The sequence below is a fragment of the Meles meles genome, chromosome 15 (genome assembly GCF_922984935.1).
Source record: "Meles meles chromosome 15, mMelMel3.1 paternal haplotype, whole genome shotgun sequence".
Taxonomy (NCBI): Eukaryota; Metazoa; Chordata; class Mammalia; order Carnivora; family Mustelidae; genus Meles; species Meles meles.
Window position 1 is genome coordinate 57,315,181 of NC_060080.1, and position 23,700 is coordinate 57,338,880.

At 38.8% G+C, this 23,700-nt stretch overlaps 1 pseudogene; it reads right to left on the reverse strand.

The window, feature by feature from the left end:
- Nucleotides 1-276: 276 nt before the first annotated feature.
- Nucleotides 277-17,974, reverse strand: LOC123925676 (annotated as a pseudogene).
- Between the last annotated feature and the right edge of the window lie 5,726 nt (nucleotides 17,975-23,700).

The following is a 23,700-nucleotide window of genomic DNA, read 5'->3' on the forward strand; positions in this document are numbered from 1 at the left end:
CTGATACTAAATATATTGCTTTGTAACCTGTTATGTCTTACTTTACAATATAGAAGGAATATGTTTTCATGCACATATGTAAAACTTTCCAGTTAAACAGACCTGCATAAGGAGTCAAATACAGAATCCAGGGAGATGCTAGTAACAAGAAAATGATCTAAAACAAAATTCCACCAGATGATTAAAAGTCAAACAAAGATCAAAGATACATCAGAAAATACTAATAGAAAGAAAGCAGGGAAAGGATTTCAATATCAAGACAAAAAAAAAAAGAATTCAATACCTAAAACACACAGGATAAGGGCAGATGCATGAATGTCTTTGCTCCCAAATGCATCATCACAAACTTCTTTCTTATTATCTCTTTCCCAAGCTTTTTCGACTTAGCTACTCCTCTTACCATTTCTTCAGGGTCCAAATGCCTCTCACGAGTTTCCTCCTTACACCCCTGGTGAGGAGGGATCAGCCCTCCTCAAAGATTTCCTTCTGTTTCCTGGCTTACACCTTCAGAAGGTCAAGGACTTCTTCTGCCTCTTGTGGTATGTCTTCTGAAGGAAGGTCTGCCTCCACCTCTGGCATGTTCTGTGGTTTCCCCTCATTTTCTTTACAAGACTTTTTGCTTGTTGAGTACTTTTTCTGTTATTTCTTTTGAATAAATTAATCCTGAAATGACCGGGGCACTTTTCTCCCCCTCCAGCAATATAGAGCTGCTATAAGGAAATAGGGCCTGGACTATAAGCTAGTTGATATATTTCTTTTTTTTTAAGATTTTATTTATTTGAGAGAGAGAGAGAATGAGAGAGAGAGAGAGCATAAGAAGGGGGAGCGTCAGAGGGAGAAGCAGACTCCCCACCGAGCAGGGAGCCCCATGTGGGACTCGATCCCAGAACTCCAGGATTATGACCTGAGCCAGAGGCAATTGCTTAACCAACTGAGCTACCCAAGTGCCCCTAGTTGATATATTTCTTAAGTCATTTTTAACTTATAGGTTACTCCTCCATATTAGTTTTCCTTTTGAAATTTTTTAAAAAATTTATTTAAGAAATCAGTTGTTCCCAGGGCACATGGGTGGCTCAGTCAGTTAAGCATCTGACTTTTGCCCAGGTCATGATCCCAGGGTCCTGGGACTATGTCCCATATCAGCCTCCCTGCTCAGTGGAGAGTCTGCTTCTCCCTCTGCTCCTCCTCCTACTCGTGTTCTCTTTCTCTCTCAAAAAAATAAAATCTGAAAGAAAGAAAGAAAGAAAGAAAATCAGTTGTTCTCTAGCGTTTCCCAGAGTCTAGATTTTATTAATTGCTTCTCCCTAGGTTCTTTAATATGTTCCTCTGTTCCATTTATTCTCTGAAAATTGGTCATTAAATCTGGATGCTTGATCAGATACTGGTTTTTCTTTTCTCCTTTTCCAAGATAAAACTGTGTACCTCCATTAGGAGGCATAAAACCTGATCATCTTTTTCATTGTGATGTTATCAGATACACATGATCGTTACCCAGATCAACGGTCTGCAAACTACAAACTATGGACAAAATCCAACCAGTGTACCCTGCTTTTATACATAAAGTTTAACTGAAACACAATCACGTCCATTAGTTTATATAGTGTCAATGGCTGCTTCCACACTCCACTGCAGACTTGAATAGCTGCAATAGAGACTATAGGGCCCACAAAGCCTAAAGTATTTGCTACCTGGTCTTTTACAGAAAAAGTTTGCAGACTCATCCATTTTGTAAAAATTATGATTTTCTAATCTAATTCTACCATTTCTTCTTTTTTATTAACTGAAACATTCTTATAAAGAAAAACTTCTATCATTATCTGGTCATCGTTAGGAACAGCAGGATACATGCTAGACTCTTTCTCTTTACTTACCAGTTTTTAATATAAGGTAGCTTCCTAGTAATCTCCTAAAACAACCAGTAAGGCATTGAGGGTATTTGTGTGTGTGTGTGCTCGCATATATCAAGTACCATTATGTACCCATGGATTTAAACATATTCTGTGTGTTTAAATCAACTGCATTCAATCTTTATTAGTGCTTAAAATTGTTCCATCTTTTCTAAGTCATTTATTTAAATTATGTCCTGAGTCTTTTTAAAAATAATCCACATATTACTGAGAGTTTTCTTACTATCTGGTCTAACAAGATATTCCTGGCTAATCCTATACATTTCTTTCCCCATGCATGGAATTATCCATTTCTCTAAGGAAATGTCATCCCTTGGTAAGAAATGGTATTTAGTGAACAGACTCCAGATGCATGGGGTACACATCGATACTGGGGTAATTATTATTTCCAAATCTTTTTTGGAAAATATGTCATTTTTTTTTAAAGAAAGAATATTACAGTTTTACACTGATTCCTCTGATTCAAATTCAGGACTATGGGATTTTTACTTTATCTCATTGATCTCATTATTTCTTTAAATAAACTACTATGAAAATGTCAACTTAAAACAAACCAAAATAAAAATTCATTTGAATTATCCCATATACACACAACAGAGGATAGCAATATCAGCACTATCACCATTAATATGATTACCAAAAAGTTTAAGATTTTTTTGTGTGTAGTTATTTTTTCTATTGGAGTATATTCCCCTGGGGTTATCCAATGAAATCACTGTTAGAAAGTTGAGCTTATGTTTTTGATGAAAAAGATATTTTGACATGATCATTTCAAAATAACTGAAATTACTGAAGCATTGTTTTTATTTCCAAGTAATATTTGCAACAGAAACCAGGATCCCCACCCAATCTTCGAACCACACCCCCAGATAGGATTATAGATGGGGTGAGGCTCAGAAATGAGGTGTGCCCATTGCATACATTACAAAACAACAAAAACAAAACTATTTCTTAAGAGGAAATATCATGTTCTTTCATTTTATTTTTTAAAGTACCAATTCCTTAGAAGGAGTCATAATCCAAACTACTACTAGTAATTTACCCTTTCATATTAATGGGCTCTGCTAGGAAGAAGGGAAGAAGCTTGAAGTCACTAACCAAAGGAAGGGGTGTCAAAGAAGAATACAAAGGAAAAGAGAAAAACATGAAGATCCTTATATTGCAGCTCAAAAATTTTTCTTTCAGTGCTGAATCATTGTGCTGTATACCTGAAAGTAACATTACACTGTATGTTAACTAACTGGAATTTTAAAAAAAACTTTAACCAGAAAAAAGGTTTCCTTCATCTTATTTTTTCCAAGAGTCACCCCTTTGAACGCAACAAGATAGAGAAGTAGGAGCATTTCATGAAAGTCAGCATCCTTAAGCTTCCTTTAAATAACCAAATTGCTTTCAAGAGGTTAAGGTTTCTTTCTTCATAGGTGTATTTCTGTTTCCTTCTCTTCTCCACACTCTGTCACCAACTAGAGGCCAAAACCTGCCCACCTGCTTATACTCACCAACCTCTGTCCTACATTTTTCCTTAAGCTCTTCTTTCCAGTTAACCCCTTAATTCAGGCAGATGGAAAGTAAAACCACCACTCTAGCTATAGCTACTGCCCTGACAAGACCTCCAGCCAGCCCAGAGCACTGAAACCAGTTTGAGTTTAACCCTTGACTCATGCCTGCAGATAGACCATGGAGTGACCTCTAGAATGACCAACAACTACTTTTACTTCATTATATATTCCCAAGGAGGAATACAAGCCTCATTTATATAACATACAAAGTGTGCATAGGCATGTTTCCTTGGGGCGCCTGTGCAACCTTAAGTCTGCCTCTACATCCAATGACAAGGTTTCCCTATCCAAATATTCATTTAAAAAGAACCCATCTGCCCTTGCTCAGGGAGCCAGTTTTTGGGAGCCATTTCCCTTGATATCTTAATTTGCTGCAAAAAAAAAAAAAAAGTTTTGTGTGACAACTCAACCTGGTACATACAGTGTCTGACTCACCAAAAAGTGAGCTTATATTCATTTGATTGCACTTTCCCTGCCTCCCTCTCTTCCCCACTATGCTTTGGGCCAGGGACTGTCAAACAATAACCAACAGCCAAACCCAACTGCCACCATTTTTTGTAGATAAAGTTTCATTAGAACATAGCCAGGCCCATTTGTTTATATGTTGTCTATGGAAGCTTTCACACTCTAATAGCAGAAACAAATAGCTAAGAAAGAGACTGTATAGAAAACTAAAATATTTATTATTTGGTTCTTTACAGGAAAAGTTTTGCCAACATTTGCTCTAAACTATGCACTGACACTAACTTCAACATTTTGGGATATGGCTCAGCCTTTCTGAGCTTGAAAGATCACTAAATATTAAATTAAACTTGCCAGTGAAAATAAGCTTACTACCTAAACAGGACAGAATACAGATTCTAGAAAATGAACTAAACTCAGATTCAAGAGCAGTGCTTACTGAGAGTGATCTGAAGTCACAGATTCAGCCTCCAATTTTTAAAATTTTTTATTTATTTCTTATTTTTTTTAAACATATAATGTATTTTTATCCCCAGGGGTACAGGTCTGTGAATCGCCAGGTTTACACACTTCACAGCACTCACCATAGCACATACCCTCCCTAATGTCCATAACCCCCCTCCCCCTCTCCCAACCCCCCCATCTCCCAGCAACCCCCAGTTTGTTTTGTGAGATTAAGAGTCACTTATGGTTTGTCTCCCTCCCAATCCCATCTTGTTTCATTTATTCTTCTCCTATCCCCTTAACCCCCCATGTTGCATCTCCATGTCCTCATATCAGGGAGATCATATGATAGTTGTCTTTCTCTGATTGACTTATTTCACTAAGCATGATACCCTCTAGTTCCATCCATGTCATCGCAAATGGCAAGATTTCATTTCTTTTGATGGCCGTATAGTATTTCATTGTGTATATATACCACATCTTCTTTATCCATTCATCTGTTGATGGACATCTAGGTTCTTTCCATAGTTTGGCTATTGTAGACATGGTTGCTATAAACATTCGGGTGCACGTGCCCCTTCGGATCACTACGTTTGTATCTTTAGGGTAAATACCCAGTAGTGCAATTGCTGGGTCATAGGGTAGTTCTATTTTCAACAATTTGAGGAACTTCCATGCTGTTTTCCAGAGTGGTTGCATCAGCTTGCATTCCCACCAACAGGGTAGGAGAGTTCCCCTTTCTCCGCATCCTCGCCAGCATCTGTCATTTCCTGACTTGTTAATTTTAGCCATTCTGACTGGTGTGAGGTGATATCTCATTGTGGTTTTGATTTGTATTTCCCTGATGCCGAGTGATGTGGAGCACTTTTTCATGTGTCTGTTCAGCCTCCAATTTTTTGAGAATTCTGAAATGAGCTACAAATTTTTATTTTAGGCACAATACAACCAGAAATACTAATATTTCAAATAAGGATAATAAACACTACTATCCTTGTATACTTTTATGTGCTAGGCACCATGCTATGTACTTTACAGGTCATGTATTACCTGCTTTAATTCTTATACCAACCCTAGGAAGTGGGCACTACAATTGCCCATATGTTATAACTGAAAAAGCAGACTTAGAAAGAATAAGAAACTTGCCAGGGTCACACAGTTGGAAAGCAATGGAACTGAAATGCAAACCAAAGCCTTCTCAGTTGACGCCCATGCTTTAAAACAACTAAGCAATGCTACACTTGCCATAGTCTCAAGTCTAGAATTTTAAATTCTCCTGAGAAAGGGCTGACTTTTCTTGCTTGGGGCTCGAGTACCTAGAGAGAAAAACGGTTTTGAACAATATGGGAAGGTGAGCAATCTGGCACCAAAGCTATGAAGTTATTTCATTAAAGAGATTTCCAGTTAAATATGGTATCTTGACCACAAACATTTAACCTTTCTTCTTCCTGAGTCCCCATTAAAATAATGATTAAGGAATAAAAACAATGTAAGTCCTCAGAACAAGATAGATGGAGAGGAGATACCAGCAGATGAGAAATTTAATATATTTTTAGAAAGAAAACATATCAAGGAGAAGTGGTGACCAATCTAGTTGAGTGGGAAAAGTTAGAACCAGACGTCCTTGCAAAGGGGACTATGACAATGGGAAGAGAGTGATGATCCCTTACAGAATCCTTAAGCCCATGAACTAACAGGGCTGGGTATTGTATAAGGCTGAGGTAAAGCTCAAGTCTAAATAGAGATTTCGACAATGAATCATGGAACACTACATCAAAAACTAATGATGTGCTGTATGATGACTAACATAACATAAAAATTAAAATAAAATAAACAAATAGAGATTTCAGGGATGGGGAAGGGTAAAAAATATGCATATAAATTAGTTGCCTATCTAAGTCTCTTGCCTCACACCTCATAATCCCCAGGCAAAAAGACTGTGTGTCCTTTTTTTTTTTTTTTTAAGATTTATTTATTTATTTATTTGACAGACAGAGATCACAAGTAGGCAGAGAGGGAAAAGTAGGCTCCCCCCACCCCCAGCAGAGAGCCCGATGCAGGACTCAATCCCAGGACCTGAGATCATGACCTGAACTGAGGGCAGAGACCTAACCCACTGAGCCACCCAGGCACCCCAACTGTATGTCCTTCTAAAAGGAATACACTAGAGAGATTCCAGCCATAGCAAAGGGATAGGTAGGATGAGGAAGTAAAAACTGGAGGATTAAGGAAGTTTTGTAAGTCTGTTAACTAGCCTACTTCACTTGTCCTGTCTCAAGAGCACCTACAGCAAACAAAATATATGCCTCACTCTCAGAGTTCTTGCTGTCAGAGTCTTTCCTGGAGATGGGGAATAGTTCCAGACATCCACAGGCTGATATGTGGGCCTTCTCCAAAGAAAATGCTACTATACAATGACATTACAGTGAAGCTCACCTGTTAACAGGCTCACAAAACTTTCAACCCCATTCCTAAATGAGAATGGACATTTAGAGATTACCAGATTTGAGGAAAGTCTCCATAATAAGAGAGACCAACCAACAGAGTGAAAGAGACCTGGATGAAACACAGATAACACAGGAATAAAACAAAGTTTCACAAACTATAATTAATAACCTCAGGGAGATAAGAAGATATCACACATCCATAAAACAACAATTGGAGGCTACAGAGGAGGAACAATCAGAGAAAAACAAGAGTTCTTAGAAACTAAAATTATGATAAACCCGTTTTTAAAAAATATTTTATTTATTTGACAGAGAGAGAGCAAAACAGAGGGAGCAGCAAGCAGAGGGAGTGGGAGAAGCAGGCTCCCTACTGAGTGAGGACTCTAATGTGGGGCTTGATCCCTGAACCCTGGGATCATAACCTGAGCTGAAAGCAGACACTTAACCAACTGAGCCACCCAGGAGCCAAGATAAACCCACTTTTCAAAAAATCAAGACAAAATTTAGAAGATAAAATCATGCAAACCTAAAAAGAAGAAGAAAAAAAGAGTAATGGCAAATAGGAAAGAGACAGAGACATGGATGTTAGACATGGTTAATCCAATATTTAATTTATAAATGTTCCATAAAAAGAAAACAAAAAAATGGTGCAATGGAAATGATCAAATATAAGACACAAGAAAACTTCTCTAAACTAAAATTATGACTCTTCTGATGGCCCCATGTTCTTAGAACCATAGGTGAACATGGAATACTGAGGAAAGACATCATTTTTAAAAGATCCATATCGAAGCACACCATCATGTAATTTCAGAGTAAGAGTGAAAACTCTTAAAAAGACTACACTCAGAAGATCTAGGTCATATGCAAAATCCAAGTCACATGAATCAGAATAATGTGAGACTTCTCAACAGCAATAAAATGACAGATGACAAGGGAATAATTCCTTTAAAATTTGTAATGAGGGGACACCTGGGTGGCTCAGTTGGTTGGGTATCTGACTTTAGGCTTGGATTAGTCTTGATTTAGGCTTGGATTGTGATCTCGGGGTCGTGGGATGGAGCCCTGTGTCACGGCTCCATGCTCAGCAAGGAGTTTGTTTGAGATTCTCTGCCTCTCCCTCTGCCCCTCCCCCTGCTCGTACACTTTTTTTAAAATAAATAAATAAATCTTTAAAAAAATTCTTAGTGAGAAGTGATTTCCAACCCAAAATTCTTTGAACGGCAAAACTAAAAATTAGTTCAAGGTAAGAGCAGGGAAGACTGCTATGAAAGACTCAGCTATAACTTCTTCCATCTTTTAATTCCCCTATATACTTTCTTAGGAAGCTACTGAAATAGTACTCGACTGACAAAAAGGAATAAACAAAGAAGGAAAAACATTTAAGCAGAGAGGGGCAAAAGAAAGTCTCCATTGTGGCAGCTGGGCAGAAGGTCTTCAATCCAAATTTAAGCATTTGGGGAACACAAATAATTGTATATAAAAGACCAACAGGGAAAAATTAAGAGAAGATTCAGAGGTAATTTTAAATGCTCTTCAAATATTTTTATTTGATATATTTGGAAAATATATTTCAAATATTTTTAGCTCTCCGCCTTTCAGAACCACGGTAGAATTGTTCTTCAAGGGCATCTTGTGGTTAGTGGAGCCATGTGAGTAGTTCTGGCCAACAAACTGTGAGCAAAAGTGATGTACATCACATCTGGGCCAAAGCATTTAAATGCTGGTTTGTTGCCCTCCAGAGTACTTTTCTTTCTGACATGAAGACTGACTAGGTTCAAGACAGTGGCTGCCCCAAAGGCAAGGACCCTTAGGGACTCTAATAAGTCCCTCCCCACCCCCTTTTGTCAACCCATAGCTGACACAACATGAGCAAGAAATAAATCTCTATTGTTTTGGGCCAACAGTATCTTGGTGTTGTTATCCAACAAAATGTAACCCCTCCTGACAAGTATAGAGAAATCCATATGTGTGTAAAAATGGGGCAATTATTAGAATCAGAGTATATTACTAATTCTATACTGATAATATTTATATCATTGTGATAATGTAAAGTCTATTAATTTAATTAGAATTTTTGATATGACCATATTGAATGGCTGGAAGAAGAGGAAGCGTGTATGTTTAAGAAAGCTCAATCATTATCATAAAAAGAGCCAACATATAATGTCTAAATGTGGTAAATGAAAAAATATTAAAAAAAATTATTTTAACAATATGTAGACAAACACCAGAAGAAACAGTTTAGAGTATAGAGATTTCTCTAGGGGAACAGAAGTGAGAATGGGAACAACAGGCTGCTCCTTCTCTTACATGTTAACTAGTACCATTTGATTTTTAACTATATGCCTATATCACTAAGGTTAAAATTAATTTTAATAGTGACTCTAAGCACTTAGTTTTTTGTGCTACTTCAATCCTAAAAGAGTTTAGCATTAGATTAGCACCCCCACCCCATATTTCACTTAATTCCTTCCACAAAGGCAAAGTTGTATAAATCTTTTCCTATCCTATCTCCTGAGCCTTCTCCTGGACTTCCCTGGTGTTCCCAAGGCCCAGGGAAGTGGGGGGGTGGGGGGCTGTGAAGCTGTAAGGTAAGCCTGAGCAAAGATGTCTGGATTTCCCTAGGAAGGAAACAGTGTCATCAAGTCTGACTCACCTAAAAAGAACGAACCCCTTGTAGAGCCAAACCTGGGACAGATGCTGGGGAGAAGCTGGAAGAAGTCACACACTTTTCTGAATGAGTTATAATGCCTGGCAACACATTCAGCACTGGTCTTCTGAAATTAACTCCTGATCTGAGAGTTCCATTTTTGTTCACAGTTTACCCATAAGTAATTATAAGGTCAGTCAAGACAGAGATTCAAAAAGACCTACCTTTCAGTGGGCCTCATCTCCAGTGAGATAAAACTCCAAGGTCCAACAGTTCAAAGTAGCCTGCAAGGCTGCAAGACCTTCTATCCCTCCCAAGCTGCTCCCTGGCTGGACTGAGACTCCAGAAAAGAAGAGTGCTCACCCACGTGAGTGAAAACGTCAAGGCTCAACAAGCCATTCAAATACATGGCTGGAAGCATTCCAAGAATTATAGATTGTCAGGATGGACGTTATTTTTTCTTCACTAATGACTAAAAAAGAAATAACAGCCTTGCTACAGACTAGGAACTGCTCTACGCACTTTATGCATAATCTCATGTGGTTGGTATTATTATGACCATCATTTTACAAATAAGGAAACTGAGGCACAAAGAGGTTAAATACCTTGCTCAAGGTTCCAAACTAGTAAGTTACACAGATGTAATTCAAATCTAGCTACATCACAGCACTCAGGGTCTAAAATGAATCACTGGTAATATTTGGAGGAAGAATAATTTTCCAAAATTCCATATCAAAGTTCTGCACCAAAGAGCCTGGGGGCGGCTTTTCAAAGATGTTATTGCTACTCACAATTCCACAAAGCATGGAAGTATGTGAAACAATCATTCCCCCAACTGCATAGGTCTACTATTTATATGAAGCTATTTAACTTAATTACAAATAATTTAGGCTACAGATGGGAGCAAAGCAACATTAAGGATCTTGATTTTGAAACTGTTCTAAAATAGCTTTTAAAATCTAGGAGGCAAATTGTCTTTCCAAATGGAAATGAACATGTGACACAGCGAAGTCTTAAAGTTATTAGCATTTTTTCCCAAGCGCCCATCTATTTTCTTTGTCATTTACAGGATGTACCATCTTTAATTTCAGCTCCGTGATCAAAGAGCTGCAACTCAAGAAGCTCACTATTAAAAATCAATGGCTACACTTGGCAAGGGGTATAGCAGCAATACGATGGCTGCTTCTCGCCTACAAGGGGAGACAAGACTCTCTTCGTGATTTCAGGCAGAGACCCCAGCCCAATCTCTAAAGGAAGAGTGTGGAAATCAGTCTCTCCCTCTCCGCCTCTCAGTCTCTTTCTACCTCTCTCTCTCTCTCTCTCTCTCTCTCTCTCACCCACACACACACACACCCCTGTGTGCAGTGAAAGAGAAGCTCAGCCTTGCCCATCCCATTCCTGCGTACCTGTGAGGGCTCCACTGCTGAATGCAGTGCCAGGAAACATGTTTTTAGGAATTCAAAGTATCACATTTCATAATTTGATTTAAATCAATTATCCCATCCCTCCCTGGAACAGGCACAAGCTCCAAAAATACAAAATGTAAATGGAACCAGCTGCGGCAAAAGCCTTTTGCCAGGATGGATTTCAGTCAATGTAATCAGCCTCCTTTTCGAAGTACATTACTGTTGAGACCCAGAGATTGGTGAAACACTTCCAGTGTCCTGGGAGGGACCAGGAAGGTAACCAATTATGGGAGGGGAGAAATAGAAGGAGCTAATCTTCTCCATCCTTGCTGCCTTTGCCCCAAACTCTTATGAAGAATTAATTCACTCCTCTGGGGGATGCTAGGAAACTGAGGTCGTTACTGGCAGCCTTCAAACACTATCCTTAATTTATGGATATTTACTAAACCACATAATCATCCTAAGTTATCCCATTACAGGGCTCAGCAGATATGAGGTCTGCAGTCCTGGGTGTGAAGATCAATTGTGAGAGGTTTTGTGAATGTGTGTGTTTATTAAAGAGGGCATGAGTGTACAATTATTTAGGCTCCCAACATGCTGCCCAACAAATGGATCCCATGCGTAGGGCTTGGCATCCTTCCATTGAAATCCTTCCCCTTAATTGATTTAAAATAATTCAATTAAAATAATTATTCTAATCAAACTTCGTATCTTTTTGGCAGGTTCTATGGGGGCCTCTGCCCTCAATGTTATTTTAGTATTTTCATTATTTGTTTTCTCACTGGGCTGACTTTGGCTCTCTTAATCTTTGGAAAATTTTACATCATTGGGTAGTCCCTGCACCTTTCTGGAGCTTTCCACTCAAACCACAGAGAAGGAGGGAAGGAAATATCCTAGGAAGTTGATGTGACTTTGAATTTTGAACAAGTGTGGCCCAAGAAACAACTGAGAATGATGTATGGACACCTCACCCACCTGTTCACCTAAAATGCAGACTTTAGAATGGCTGGCCAGCTTGTGGAAGCTGTAAAGGGAGGATAAGCGATAGTTCCATCTCTCTTATTCTTGTCTTTTTTTTTTCATTGCCTCTTTATTCTTTCAGTAACCGCTGCCATCTTGAAATGTGTAGTATGATTCAGGAATTCTTCTAGTTTTTGAAATATAATCATAAAAGTTGTCTCATTTCTTCTACACAACTATGTCAGAAACTAGGTAGAGCAGATCATCTTAGGACCATTTTAGATGAGGAAAAAAACAACACAGAAGGGTAGGTTGCTGTACCATTGGCACACAGTTAATATTGGAAGGGCTGTCACTTTCTAACTGGAGAACCACCCAGCAATGCAAGTGAAAAATAAACTACATCTATATTTTAATTTTTTAGCATTAATGCAATTTGCAAGGATAGTATGATTTGTGTAACAACCAATTTTTACTTTGAAAAATGTTGCTGCCTGTCCTTTAAAAAAAAAAAAAAAGACTCCAGGTGTACTTTTGCCTGAGGGATGCCATCCTCTCGACCTGAATCATTGATGCCTGGAAATCCAGCTGTGGCCTCTTTCACTTTTCAACCATGCTAATGAGCATGCAGAAAAGATCTGCAACAGAAGAGACAGGCCTCTTTCTGCTGCTACTCTAAGTTGAACACTAGATCAAGAGTTGAAAGACTGGATTCAACAGCTCTGCCACTGATTAGCTATGTAACTTTGGAAAATCCTTTTTATCTCTCTGCTCTTCAGAGTACCCACTACACCCTTGGATTCTAGTATCTGTTTTTAGCCAAAAAGCCTCAAGTTTTGAGATTCCAATATATTAATCCCAATGAAACTGTCTCTAAGGGCGGGAGGGACAAAAATGGGCTTCAACAAGGCAACAGGTCAGTCTTGATATCTTCCTAGCAGAAATTTTACCCTCTTGATCCAAGGGAACTCCTGTTTATCAGCATATTATGGATATACCTTTTTTATAAAATAGCTTGCAGTACCTTTGATGTTATTTTTGATGGAATGTACATTTTGCTTTTATACTGATGACAAAATAGAGGCCTGGAGAGAGGTCTTACACATCTCATTATGCACCTATAGGAGCAAGGTAAAGCCTAAAAAATGAGGAAAAGGGAGGAGTCATGCCCTTGGAGCCTGAGTGGGAAATCTAAGAAGGCTGAGCAGGGGCTCAGACTCTTAAGTCCTAGACCTCTGACTACTGGTTGTCGTGCTTCTCTGCAAATTCTGCTCTGAGTAGAAGCCATCTCAGAATTTACATTAAAAGCCATATGGAAAAATCAAAGAAAGGAAAGGGGCTGTGGGAAATGGCATTAAAACATCATTCAAAAAGAAACTAGTTCAGACAAAAAGTTTCTTCTAAACATGTTCTTTTTCAAATTACTTCTATGTAGGATTACCCATTTTAAGTGAGCCAACTTCTAGAGGGCACCCCTTTGTACATGTACTTTGTCCATCGTAGTATATATAGGAGGCTAACAAATTGAAAACAACTTATATTTATATGTATATAAAAACAGTTTTTGTGTACATATATACAATCCAGCCCAAATTGGACTTTTTCTTTTAGTCCTATGTTTTTTTCTTCTTTTTGGAGAGAGAGTGAGGTGAAGATAAGGGGCAGAGAGAGCAGGAGAAAGTCAAGCAAACTCTGAGCTAGAAGCCCCACATGGGGGCCCAATCCCATGACCCAAGCCAAAACCAAGAGTCAGATGCCTAGCTGACTGCACCACCCAGGCACCCTTTCTTTTACTCCCTTTAAATGTCATTTTACAGGAATGGCTGGGTGATGAAAGATTCCTGGCTCCTGTTTTACACTTCCCCCAGTTGCATTGTATTGTTCTCTTTGTTAATAAGGTCAAAATAAAGTGATCAGAAAAAATTTTTTAAAATGTCTGGAAAGATGAAAAGTAACAAACAAAAATAAAAAAATCCCTTAAAAAAATAACTAAAGGGAATGGAACTAAAGTCATCTCCTAAGGCCATTTTTATGGAAAAAGCCTAGTCAATAATTGATTTCTACTGTAGGAAAACATTTGACCAGCTGGTCCCTTAAATCCGTCAATGTATCAAATGGTGAATGTGAGTCCTGGGCTGGCCTGCAAGTATTCTGATTCAGTAGTTGTGAGGAGAAGGAATACGCACTTTAATGAGAACTCAAGCTGAATAGGATGGCACGTGACCCACTGAGTAGATTTTCAGAACCACTGCCTTGGATAGTTTCCCTGAAGACTCTAACTTATTAGCGATCAGTAAGTTTTCTCGTGACTGCTATCATTTACCAAGACTTTTTAAACTAGTCTCCAATAGAATATTGGTTTAGAGGAACTAACAGAAGATTAAGAACTAAGAGGCCTAGGTTATATTCTCTGCATTAGAATGAGTTAATAAATGCAGTTATTATTACACAGGGTGACTAATATCCCAGCAGCAAAATCCAGATTTCTGTTTTCTGAACAATTAAAGTCAGCAGCAGGTATTATGATAATCCTGGTGTGGTGCTTTAAGTCCCCTTTCTGGGCCTAGCACTGGTTCATGTGCTGGATATGGGGAGGAAATATTCAAATCTACTTAATATAAATGGTATCTCTCAAATACCCATTTTGAGTCAAACCAAAACACTAAGAAAGGAATGAAATAAGACATGAACTATTACCTCTACTGAAGAGTTAATGTGCAACCTCACAGAATTTATTTTATATTAGAATTCATTAGCAGTCCATATTAGATATACAAAGTGCATACACAAGGGCTGAGGGACACAGCAGAAAATCAGACTTTTGGCATGGAAGAAGTAAGTGTGAGAGATCTTTGTGGAAAGAGTAAGTAATGGATAGTCTTACTTAGCAAGACATGATCTTTTAATTCATTAGGAGGAACAGTCTTGAATTCTGGCTGTTGCTAAGCCTAGACAGATTGTCTACAACCATGGGATAGAACGGTATGTCCCTCCTTAACTGGAGAGGTTCTTTTCTCTGCCCTAGTTTATCTTCCAAAACTAAGCTTACAAAAACTGTAAACATACATACATCTAACCAGCCATACATCTATCCAATTATACATTCATACATGCATACATTCAAGTAATCATTCATTCATTCAACCTTTCATTCTTCCTATCAAAGACTACACTTTTCACTGGGGATGCAAATATGATGTAGCCACAGTGCTGCTCTCAAAGTTGGCCAAAAAAAAGGAAAGAAAGAAAAGAAAAGAAAAGAAAAGAAAAAGAAAGAAAAACTCCACATAGCTCATGATTGAGAATTTCTCAGTGGCCACAGCTGTAACCCAGTGAGCTCAAATTAGGTAACCCAGAAAAGTTCTGTCTCTTTCATACTTCTTTTTTTCCAGATTAATTCATTCTGCTGAATAAGAGAGGGATTGGAGAGAGAGCACAGTATTATGATTCAAGATTCTGGAGCCCAACTGTATGGTGGGAATCCTGGCTCTAAATAGCTTATAAATCACAGCCAACTGTATGATTCTGAGCAATTTACAGAACCTCTCCAAGTCTCTGTTCCTCATTTATAAACTGGGGACAGTAAGTTAATATGTATAAGTGCCTACAAGTTCCATAGGGGCACTATGTAAGTGTTCACTATTAAGAGGATGTCTCCTTCCACACCAGTCTGTTACTCGAGAGCAGGAAATCTGTAGCCCCCAACTTAACCACAGATGGGCACCCCCACACAAGAGCATCTACTTTATGCTAACCACTCGACACATGCTTTCCTGTATGGGCTGGTCTGGGAGCTCCTCCTTTAAGTAACCCTGTATTTCCTTCTGGCCTGAGAGCCATCATCTTCAGTGAGAGGGCAAACACCCTCTCTACAACAACACTCCTACCACACTGCATGACCACTCCAGGTTACCCATCAGGCTCTTTTCAGGATAATCCATGCTTCAACACTGCATACACAGATGCCCTCCCAGCCCTTCAATCTTCTCCCTTTGTTCTCTTTAGCCTAGCACCTGCCCTCATTCTCAGTATCTACATTAACTGGGAGAGCCTCAGACAAGCACACATTATTTTCCAAAAACACCTTCTCTAATAATTCTGACAAATACTCTGCATTTACACTGAAATACTTTTGAGAACAAGATTCCATATACTTCCTCACTGTTTCCTTCACCTTAACCTAATAGATGAAGAGATCCCAGACAAAAAGGAACTGGCTGTGCTTATAAGTGAGAAATATATGTGAGCTGATAAATATCCTCACCCCCAAGACTTATACCAGAGCTAGAAAGTAGACTTTATTCCATGTGTCAACTCCCATCACCTGGTATGAGAGTTCTGTTAAGACGGATTCTGAGGTCATATCTAAGCTCAGTAAGAAGTGGGCTGTGATCAGATAAGAGTGTGTACCACAGGCTCAGGGGTATAGAATAGTTTTTGATATTGCTAGACCTTCACTAGATCCTTTCATCAGTCTGTATACTAACATGGTAAATTTAAGCCTTGGAACACTATACACACACACACACACACACACACACACACACACAGTTGACCCTTAGACAACACAGGAGTTAGGGCCACTGACTCCCCATGTAACTTTTAACTTCCCCCAAATTTAACTACTAACAGCTTACTACTGATTTACTATTGACTCACCAATAACATGAAGGGTCATGTAACACACATTTTGTATGTTCTATGTATTATATACTGACTTCTACAACAAAGTAATATGGAGAAAAGAAAATTTTAAGAAAATCATAGAAAGAGAAAATACACTTATAGTACAGTACTGTATTTATTGATAGTGTAAGTTTACGTAGTCTGAAGATGAATCATCTGTCAGTACCTATGTCAATATCGTTTTATATGATAGAAAACACTGTAGAGCTTATACATATTATTAAGAACAGACACCAAAAACAAAAAGTTAATGTGAAAAATAAATTCATATTTACTTACAGGTATGATGATTTGTGCACTGATAATGAAGAAGCAGTGATTTGTTTGTTTTATGGTAGCCTAGTGTAATTGATACAGATATTTCATGGTAGCCCAGCCTATACACTAATGAATGAATCATCAAAAATTTTTATGGCATACAGTATTAGAGTCATATTCATTTGTTACATTTTTTAAAAGCCACTTACCTATGATGATAGGATTGCAGTTTTTCCAATTATGAAGAGACATACTGTACATTAAGGCAATTCTTTGAAAACAAAGTTATAAAATAGCACAAAAACACATTATTTTTATATGAAATATCACTCACCTAATGCCTATGTAAGGATAGGCTGTTCACTTCTATACAATGTTCTCCACAGTGAATACTTAGGCAATAATGACAACCAAAGTCTCATGTAGGTCTTACTCTACATGTAGATTTTCACATGACACTCACACGCATATACAACAGATAAGTTTATTAGCTGCACAGCATGATGACCATTTATAATTGACTGTGTGGAAGCAGATCATCATGAAGTCTTCATCCTCACCGTTTCCACACTGAGGAGGATGTGGAGGACGAGGAGGAGGTAGCAGGGTTGGTCTTGCTGTCCTGGGGTGGCAAAGGTGGAAGAGGTGAAGGAAAGGGAAGGCAGAGAAGCAGGCACATTAGGTGTAACTTTATGGAAATACAATGTAATTTCTGTCTGACTTTTTTGCTTTTCCATTTCTCTAAAAGCATTTCTATACTGTACCAATCCTTCCTCCATTGTTTGCTTTAATTTCAGTGCCTGTATCATAGAAGGGTCTATGTCATAAAAGAAGTCAAAAGCAGTCTTGAGAACTGGACTCCTCCTGTAAGACCGTCTGACATCAGTTTGTTTTCCGGCACTGTTTCTTCTATGTCTTCTTCCTCATTTTCTGTGCTGATTCAGAAACACTCATCTCCATCAAGTGGTCTTCTGTTAATTCCTTCAGTGTGATGTCTATTAGCTCTTGAATTTCTCCAAGCTCTGAATCTTGAAACCCTTCCCTACCTCCCCCTCCCCACCTTTTTTGCCATATCCACAATCTCTTTCATGAATTCCCTGATTGGCTCCGTCATAAATCCTGTGAAGTTATGCACAACATCTGGATACAATTTTCTCCAGCAGGAATTTATTGTTTCAGGCTTCACAGCTTTCATGGCTTACTCTATAACAACAATGGCATCTTCAATGGTGTAATCTTTCCAGATTTTCAATGATGCTCTATCAGAGTTCCCTTCCACAGCACTGACAATCCTTCCTTGAAGTAACATGTGTAATGAGCCTAAAAGGTCCTTATGACCCCCGGACCTAAAGGTAGAGTTACAGACATTGTGTTTGGGGCAAGCAGATCACTTCGGCGTCTTTGGTATTTAAACCCATGGGCTTCCAAGTGGCCAGGGGCACTGTCCAATATCAAAAGAACTTTAAAAGGCAGTCCCTTACTGCAAGGTACTTCCTGACTTCAGGGACAAAGCATAGACAGGACCAATCCAAAAAAAGGGTTCTCCTTGTCTCAATTTTTCTTCTTGGTGTGCAGCCAAAAGACTGGCATCTGGTGTTTATCTTTTCCCTTCAAGGCACAGGGGTTAACAGCTTTATAGATAAGGGCAGGAAGTCCTATTTTAAAGCAGAATGCATCTGTATTCAACAGCAGAGTTAGCCTATCACTTCCTGCCTTAAATTGTGGTGCTCACTTCTCTTGCTTACTAATAAATGTCCTTTGTGGCTTCCCCCCCCCCCCCCCAGAATTGAGCACTCAGTCTGCATTAAAACACCTGTTCAGGCAGATATCCTTTTGCCTCAATGATTTTTTTTTTAATATTTTATTTATTTGACAGAGAGAAATCACAACGAGGCAGAGAGGCAGGCAGAGAGAGAGGAGGAAGCAGGCTCCCTGCGGAGCAGAGAGCCCAATGCGGGGCTCGATCCCAGGACTCTGGGATCATGACCTGAACCGAAGGCAGAGGCTTTAACCCACTGAGCCACCCAGGCACCCCTGCCTCAATGATTTTCTTAATGGCATGTATGAATTCATCAGCTGCCTGCTGGTCAACAGAAGCTGCTTCTAGTATCTTGATATTTTTGTAAGCCAAATTTCATCCTAAAATTATCAAACCATCCTTTGCTGGCTTTAAATTCCCCAGCTTTAGATCCTTTACCTTCTTTTTCCTTTAAGTTGTCATATAACAACGTCACTTCTTCTCAAATGATTAATTAGAGTCTATAGGTATGCCTTTCTTGTAGCCATCCTGCACCCACATAAAAGCTGCATTTTCAATATGAGATACAAAGGTATTTTGCAAAAAGTGCAACATGTTTTGCTCCTGCTGGTAGAGCTGCACCAATGGCTTCACAGATTTCCTTTTGCTTTGGTTTGTTTTTGTTTTTCACAACGGTCCTTACACTGGATTCATTTATCTTAAAATGGCTGGCAACCTCAGCCATGGACTTCAATCTATGATACATATCAAGCAATCTGACTTCTTCTTGTAATGTCATGACTTTTCTGTGCTTCTTGGGAGCACTTTCAGCATCACTCGTGGCACTCTGTATGGGTCCCATGGTGTTATTCAAGGTTTATGGTATTGCACTAAACGTGATGAAAAATACGCCAAGAACTGCGAAAGATCACTTTTTACTGTGATACACAATTTACTGGAGAGATGAACTGCACTGCTCACGTGGAGGTGATCAGCATCACATGGCATTTTAAGCACATTCTCGCAACACTTGAGCTCACCACAATACCAACAGGAGGTGGTTGTGAAATTATTACAGTAGTACAGTCTGTACTACAGTGAATTTTATGCAGTTATGGTTTAATACTGTATCTTTACAGTCATTTAATCTTTCAACTATGAGTGGCACCATGTACAGTCTGTGTTTGTGAGTTTAAGTTTCGATCAATTTTCACTTTTCATAATAGATTTATATATATTTTATGGTATCAAGTGATAAAATAGACTAGTATCTACACATATTTTATGCATCTCTGTCATACTTAATTTGTTCTTAATATTTTTAGTACTTCTAGGTTATGCAGCTTGTCTACAATTTTCTTTAAATTGTCACAAATCTCCAAAAAATTTCCCAATGTATATACTGAAAAATCCAAGTAGAAGTGTATCCACACGGTTCAAATCCATGTTGTTCAAGAGTCACCTGTATTCAGATTTGAAGAATACAGTCTATCCTAAAAACCAAATATTCTCCACTATTTTGATCTCTAAAATCACCCTGGATTAAAAATCTTCAAGAAGGTCTCAATTCACCTTAAACTGTGTTTCTTGGAAAGAATAACCTAATCTATTATTAGCTTACCACTAATTCAATTTCAGAGTAACTAGTTAGTCACCTAACAAGGGCCTATGGGAATGGTATCCAGGAAAGGTAAGTTTTGACATGGAAGATGAAAAATAAAGGAATTTGGGGTACTTTCCAAAGATACACACCCTTACAGGTTGCCACAGTGCAGCCTAGACAGTCACTACAGGACATGAAGGCATGCAGTATTGGGGAGAAAAATAAAATAAATAAATAAATGTCACAAAAATGAACTGGATTAAGCAAGATGGAGACATCCGAAAAGCATACACCATCTGCTTCACAAATTTACTCACCGCTCGGCTTAGGGGATAATTCTAACTTTGCAAAGAGTGTAAAAGATACGCAGAAGGCCAAAGTCACTCCTATTCACCAGCTAGATAAGGTAAACCCGTTAAGGTCTACTTGGCCTGCTAAAGAGAATCCCAAGGAAGTGAAGGTAATGGGCTCAGTGTTTTGGTAAAGGGAACTGGATGAAGGGGTAAAGAGTCTCTCTTCCGGGGTGCCTGGGTGTCTCAGTGGTTTAGTCTCTACCTTCGGCTCAGGTCATGATCCCAGGGTCCTGGGATTGAGCCCCACATCAGGCTCTCTGCTCCGTAGAGAGCCTGCTTCCTTGCCTCTCTGCCTACTTGTAATCTCTGTCTGTCAAATAAATAAATTAAAAAAAAAAAAAAAAGGAGTCTTTCTTCCACTCTGGGATTTGTCGATCTTTTATTATTGTATTTTACCTATAGCTAAGACTATTCACATATTAAAATCTCTTAAATCAAGATGCATCTTACAGTCAGAACATAGCATAGTTTCACTGGTAACTTTTTTTCTTTCTTAATAGAAAATAAAATATTGGCATCTATTATATTTGATGGCATCTAAGATGCAATGAAATACTGTATATTGGGAAAGGGGCTACAATACCTGGGAGTATACAATACTTTGCCATCTCTTCTCTGGGATTTAGCCACAATCAGCACAGCCCTCCAAGCCTCTGTCTTCAATTCATAAGTTGTTTGTGGAGTCCGCAAGACTCCCAGGCACAGCGATCATGTTTGTGTGGCTACATGAAAACTCTTGTCAGAAAGGGGAAAGACAAGGTGGCCCTATTTATTTTAATATGTCTTCAGCTATTTTAAAGGGCTTTTCTTACTTCCATGTTGGAGGTCTTTCTACCAGTTTGGAAGAATGCACCCCTCCCTCAATTCCCCAAACACACCAGTTAAATTTTAAAGCTTAGGAGTTTTCTCTGTTTCCATTAGATCAGGGAACAGCCACTGAGAAAGGAAGGAATGCTTTCAGAGTGTCACTTACACCCCAGAGGCTCTGTACCACCCACAGTCTTCCCTTTTTGCCTCTCAAATGAATCAGAGCAAAATTAAATATCAAAACTCACTCAGACACTCCCAGTTTCTCCAGGCCTTCAGTCCAGCCTTTGCCACTTGGTGAGGAATACGGCTTAGTTGAGCTCTGGGAATATAAAATAAAGTTGCTATTGGTGCCTTGTCAATCAACATCCAATCCCATGCAAAGGCAGAATGTGCAGTCATGTGCCTGCCACATGTAGAATGTTACTCAACAATTCCTCCAGAGAAATTCTTACAGCCCAGACACTTGACTCAGAGATCTAAGGGGGAGAGGAGAGAAGGATCAGGAATGAGTTCATGGCTGGTATTAATGTAACACCAACTTCCCCAGTCTTGACCATCCAACTATGCATAGGGAAAAAAAGAAAGAGGACAGAAAATAATGAATGGAAAGGAGAAAAGAGAGCAAGAATGATCTCTTCCACAAGTGTAGCCAGGGGTATAAGGGATGCATATTCTCTAAAAGTGACACTCCTCAGAAAAAGTTCTTAGAGCGCTGTTAACATCACTTCTGTTAGAAAAACATAGGTTAAAACAAATCAAAGAAAACAACATGAAAGCAAGGAGAAGCAAAGAGAAACCTATGTGGGAAAACCTGGAAGCAGAGAGTCAGTTTTTCTCTTTCCCATAAATAATGCTACATGGCAGCCCGACTCTGCCTACAGAAACTAGCTTTGTCAGGACCCAAGACATGGTGACAAGGAAGAACCCAAGTTGATGGTCACCCAGGTGGACCTGAAGGAGTTTATGCAAGGCCAAGAAGAAAAATCGAGAATTTATTAGTTGCAATCACTGCTAGCAGAAAAAATACATTCATAAATATGTTCTTTCCCTCAAGTGAATATAATGGATCTGTCTCTCTCTCAATCAACTGGCCTGAGTCAATGTCAGCTGGGAATGTTAAAGGAGGATGATATCTTCTCCAAATTCTACCTCCCAGTGTTATTTCTCTTCAAATTACATTTGCTCGTGTCTACAGAGTATTAAGACACTCGCTGATTTATCAAAGGACCTCGCAGGAATGAAACAATCTTCAAACTGAGACCTTAACAGAATTGACAGATGCAGCAGATCCCTGTAGAACAGCTAAGACACACAGAGGAGCCTGAATATCATTGTCCTAAATTATCTGGAATAAATTGCCCAAATTCCCCCACTTCAGGCACATGAACATGCCTCTTTCTCTGGGGGCTGTATGAGATACAAACACACCTTTATTTGTCTGATCTACTCCTTGGTGGTTTTAAGTGGGGAAGATCAAGTCATACAACCTAATCAAAAAGAATATTTTTCTTCTCTAACTGAAAAAGCTTAAGGATTCTTCACATGTGTATAGAACTTTATACTATTCTAAGAACTCTCAGCTGTTATGTTTGATGCTCATAGGCATTAAAGCCCGTAATAAGATGTGTATTTACAGTTAGCCTAATACTGCAAAGCAAACCAACCGTTTTTCTATAAATATTACATGCCAATTGCCCATAACCTCAAAAGATCTTTCTCTCTATCTACTGCCCTTTCCTTTCCTTCTCCCTAAAGCTTTTTTCCCCTCCTATGATTAGTCTTGCCTCTTTTACAACCTTTATTATTGTTGTTACATGTACAGGTGTTTGCATTTTCATTGCCTCTGAGGATCTTTACTCATAAGATGGTAAATCTCCCCCACATTTTCCTTTTCTTTCTTTTTAAAAATTCTCTTTATACTCCCATACCCTGATCAAATGATGCCCACATGTTTCACAATAGATTGTGTTTTGTTTCGTCTTCACAACCCTTTCTCCTGGCCATATCCTTTCAGTACTTATGCTTATTTTCCTTGTGATTTGTATAGAAAGTATTTACTCACCCTTCCTCACCCTGGTTCTATTTCTACTGCCACAAAAGATACGTTGATGTTAGTTTCAAGCCATCAACTTCAAAGATGGAAATTACTTATTTGTACAGAAAATGCTTCCAAAGTCTTTCTTCTTACAAACTCTTCTTAAAAACTTTCTTCCTGGGGCACCTAGGTGGCTCAGTGGGTTGGGCCTCTGCCTTCGGCTCGGGTCATGATCTCGGGGTCCTGGAATTGAGCCCCACATCGGGCTTCCTGATCAGCAGGGAGCCTGCTTCCCCCTCTCTCTCTGCCTGCCTCTCTGCCTACTTGTGATCTCTGTCAAAGAAATAAATAAAATCTTAAAAAAAAAAAAAAACTTTCTTCT